The sequence below is a fragment of the Cicer arietinum genome, chromosome 3, assembly GCF_000331145.2.
Source record: "Cicer arietinum cultivar CDC Frontier isolate Library 1 chromosome 3, Cicar.CDCFrontier_v2.0, whole genome shotgun sequence".
NCBI classification, from domain to species: domain Eukaryota; kingdom Viridiplantae; phylum Streptophyta; class Magnoliopsida; order Fabales; family Fabaceae; genus Cicer; species Cicer arietinum.
The window spans coordinates 47014412-47019727 of record NC_021162.2 but is presented as its reverse complement, the minus strand read 5'-3'; positions in this window follow the sequence as shown (position 1 = coordinate 47019727).

Below are 5316 nucleotides of genomic sequence, written 5' to 3'. Positions count from 1 at the left end.
AGAATAACAAGATCATCGCTAGTAGTAGTAGTAACACGATCATCATCACGACCCCTTTGTTTATGCTTACCTTTTTTGTGTTTGTTCTCCTTTTTCCACAAAAAAAAAATTCTTTTGTATGTGTCATGTTCTATGACAATAATTACACTCCACATTTTTGTATCTAGACTTGGACTTGCTTCTGCTATTTTCTCTACCACCATTAAGTTCTTTTTTATGACTTCTCCCCCTATTTTCAACGACAAAAACTTTATATTGAGATGAAGAACCCTATGCCTTCCTTTTCATCTCCTCATTCAAAATATCACCCTTAGCCATTTCCAAAGAAAAAACACCATTAGGAGCTGAACTCGTTATAGAAACCCAAAATGTCTCCCAAAACTCTGGTAAAGATAACGGTAAAAATAGTCCAAATAGCTCATCATCAAACTTGATACCCATTCCAGACATTTGATCAACGAGCCCTTGAAATTCACTCAAGTGGTCCGAAATAGATGTTCCCTACTTATACATCAAACTTATGAAACTATTCAGTAAGAATAATTTATTATTCCCTGACTTAAAGGCAAACAAGTTTGTATCTTATCCCACATAGTTTTTGCATTTGTCTCATTATCAATATGATTATAAACATTATCTTCTACATATTGCCTAACAAAACCACATACCTGTTGATGCTCAAAATCCCATTCTTCCATAGATTTATCATCCGACTTTTTAAAACTAAATATAGGAAGATGCATTTTCTTCACAAGTAATAAATCTTTCATCTTTCCCTTCCACAAATGGTAATTAGTACCATTCAAGCATATCATCTTTATATTCATATTTTCCTCCACTCTTCAAGTAAGTCAAATAACCCTTTAACAGAGAGCTCTGATGCCACTCTAATGGGGAATAAAAACATAAACACAATAACAAATAATACGCAACAAATGTAAAATTCCTCCAACTTGCAAGAACTTGTGAGAACAAATATATATGACAACAAATTAATCACAATAAAATAGCATAAAGAACACCGATATTTTAACGTGGATAACCCCTCAATGCAAGGGTAAAAACCACGGGTCGTCCAAACCAAATAAATAACTCCACTATAATGAAATAAGAGTACAAGAAAGTCTCAAAATGATGCACAAATGGTGCCTACAACCAGCCAAAATAATAAAGCACTAAAGCTTACAAATGAAAAGCAAGAAGTTCAAGCACTTAACAAGTTCCTCAAATTATAGAAGAGAACAATTGAGAATCTGCAAAAAGTTCAAGCACTTCAAGTCCAAACACTTAATTAGATCATCATTACGTAGTGCTTCATTTATTTATTTTTAGAGTACAAATTGATTAATATGGGTTAAATAAAATTTGGGCTAGAAATATTCTTCAATCATAATTCTACTGTTAAGCTTAATAATTCATAAACATACATAATTTTTATAAACAATATATTATGTAAATAATAGGTTTAATAATAAATAAAAATATAATGGTACTAACAATTATAAGAATAACAACTAACATAAACTTCAAGATAGTAATTTATACAGAATTCAAATATGTTTGTATCATATATACTGAATTGAATTAATGTTCCTAACTGGATCAATATTATTGTGGACGGATCTTTACATTTTAGGTATTAATGAATTGGATGAAATCAAGAACAATTTTATTGTGCTGTTTGTTTTCGTGATATTATGAGACAATAATTTTATTGTGCTGATCGTCAAGAATTTCATTTTTTTTCATGAAATCTAAATTGAAATTAGCTAACTTGATGCACCGATAAATATTTTCTAAAGTAATTAGAGATAAAAGGTTAAAATTTAATAACTCATTTTTTGACTGCTATAAAAAAATTATTTATTTTTCTAGCATAACTAGTTTACCACATAATATTTGTATTTTTTATAAAAGATTCAACATTTAACTAATGTCTTGGATTAAGGTTTGGGCGTTACAATGAAAAGAAAACTCAATTTTATTTTATTGAAAAGTCATTCAAGTTAAAGAGATTAAACTTAGCAACCAGTTTGATAGATATACGGAAGTTTTCTTGTAGTGAAAGAAAAAAAAAGAGAAATTTAAAATTGAGTTAACATAAAAAAAAAAAAAACCAAATAATTGCTACAGTTTAACACTATTTTTTTTTGTACAAAAAAGATAAGATAATTATTAGTCTTATATATTCAATAAGTTCTTCAACATAAAAGATACTAGTGTATAACCCGTGCGTCGCACGGAAACAAACGGACGATTATATATATATATATATATATATATATATATATATTGCATGAGTGTCTATTATGCATGTTCTGATTCTATTAGGTGTTTTATTGTGAATCTCACTTGTACAATAACTCTGATGTACTGCAATGACGAGAGCTAGTTGAAGTTTTTACAATTGAAGTTGTGCGTTTGACGATTTAAAGTTCTTGAATTTTAATTTACTTTATCGATTTTGACCATGTGACTTTGGGGATTATGATTTTTTGTAAAAGTTTAACCAATGGTTTTTCGTTGTTTTAAATGATATACTTTATAACAATAATATTTGAGGTATTTTTATAAAGTTTAAGTTTTTGCAAATTTTATACACTTCTAACATCATTTATTATTGGATATGGAGTATAACAATTTGCGCATTTTGAATTAGGACACTTTTATTCTTAAATTTTTTATTTGAATATAAAGTTTTTTGTAATTTCACTTTACTTTTTAAAATAATTACTTTTGAAGTATAATGTGTCTATATGATAATAAAATCAAATCCATAAGCCTTATTCTAACGTTTAAAACAAAATTACAAAAAAGTTACAATACACGTAAAAACTATGATGATCTTTTATATTTGAATGAATCCTTTAAATTCTTTTATCTTTGAATGCATCCTTTGATTTTTTTTTGAATTTGCATGATATTTAAAAATAAATTTAGAATGTAAAATATATAGTATATTAGTAAAATTAAACCTTAATATCACCAATCAAGACTATTTCCAGCGTAAAATTTATGTTTTGACGTTGACACGAACAATGTCACAACTTTATCAACCAAATTCCATGAATCCTTATTTGGAGAAATTGAAGCAACAAAATCTGATTTTTTTCAAACAAAGATAAACACAAAAATGAATAACGAATTTTGGTAAAAAAAAATAATTAATAAGGAATTGTGTATATAGTAGATAATATAAATGATATTTATAAGAGAGACACAAAAAATGAGAGATCATTAGTGACGGTTAACGGGCGAATTAAGAAGAATAATTTTTTTAATTAAATTAATTTGAAGTGGCGGTTGCTAAAGTAGTGCTTTAAAAATAATTAACTTTCAATTGACCACTCAATTCTCAACCAGGTCGTGCATTATATTTTATTTATATTTTATTTTTAATTTATTTTGCTATTTTTTAATTGGTCATTCACTTCTGCATTTCTCATGTAAAGCAAGTTTTATTTTTTTCTTAAAAAAAATCTTTTATTTTTAATTTATTTTTCTTATTTTTTAATTGACCATTAACTTCTCAACGGACACATAGAAAAAACTGTCAAGTCGTGGTGTATTGTATTTTATTTTTAATTTTTTAATTGACCATTAAATTCTCAACTGATGTATCGTGGAGAAAGATCGTGATGTAACAGAAGTTTTATACTTTTCTTACAAAAAAAAACTTTTTTATTTTTAATTCATTCTATTTATTTTTTAATTGGCCATTAACTTCTCAAGCATAAGCACATATTATTTCTATTAATAGAAACTTAATATTTTCTTAACACTTTAGTTTGTTGACACATGTCAAACTCGCCAATTTATCATATTTGCTTTATTACAATGTATAGATTAGTAAAATTAAAATATAAGAATGTAAAATAGTAGTTTTAAAAAAATCATTACACACCTTCACAATACTGTAAAAAACCATCACTTTTATATAAAACTGTAGAATCCATATAATGAATTGTATTTTTTTTAATTCCTAAATAAATTTTATATTTATTTAAATATATTATTATTTTTCTCTTCGATAATCTAGAAATTAACTTGAATTAATGGCTAATAATACTATGTAAATTAATTTACTTAACTAAATTATTATTTTTCTCTTCAATATAACTCTGTAGCAACACTGTTTTTAAGACGAACAACAACTATGTATGAGAAAATTTAGAATCGAATTTAATAAGACAAATCTTAGAAATATACATACACAAATGTAATTTTTTTAAACAAAATTTAAAAACATAAACAATAATAAAATATATATAACCAAGTAGTAATCTTTGTTTATAAATAGAATAAAATAACAATCACATATTGAAATAAATTTACCAGTAATTCATGTGAACACATCTACCAAAATAAATTTACCGGCAATTCATGTGAACACATCTACCAAAATAAATTTACCAGCAATTGAAACATTTTGAATTGACGTCTAATCATCTGACTATTGTACCATTTTGTAGATTCAATATCAATGTTCCATGTATCGCACAAAGTTGTTGTACATGGCTCCCTTAAGAATGTTAATCTCAAATCGAGAAATAAAAACTCACCGTTCTTCAATTATAATAACAAATAAGATCGTGTATAATTTAAATTTTGAATTTATAAACAAAAGAATTAAACCTTAACATCAAAAGAATTAAACCCCAACATCATCCATCAAGATCATGTCCAGCGTAAAATTTATGTTTTGACATTGACATCTTACATAAACAAATGGTGTCCTTGTTCCATATACCCAAAAAAGTTGTTAGATGCGACACGAACAATGTCACAACTTTATCAACCAAATTCCGTGAATCCTTGGAGAAATTAAAACAACAAAATCTGATTTTTTTTTTCGGAGAAAGATAAACACAAAAATGAATAAGGAATTTTGGTAAAAAAAAAACTAATAAGGAATTGTGTATATAGTAGATAATATGAATGATATTTATAAGAGAGACCCAAAAAGTGAGAGATCATCAGAGCCGGTTAACACGGCGAATTAAGAAGTGAAGTCTGTTTTAAAAACAATTACCTTTCAAAAACTGTCAAGTGCAATTGATTGTATTTTATTGTTATTCTTTTTTTTAATTGACCACTAAATTCTCAATCCTGAAACGTGAAATGTCAGATCGTACATTATATTTTATTTTTAATTTTATTTCTTATTTTTTAATTGGCCATTAACTTCTGCACGTTCTCACGTAATGGAAGTTTTATTTTTTTCTTAAAAAAAATCTTTTATTTTTAATTCATTTTTCTTATTTTTAATTGACCATTAACTTCTCAACGGACGCATACAATATTTCAAAAAAAAAA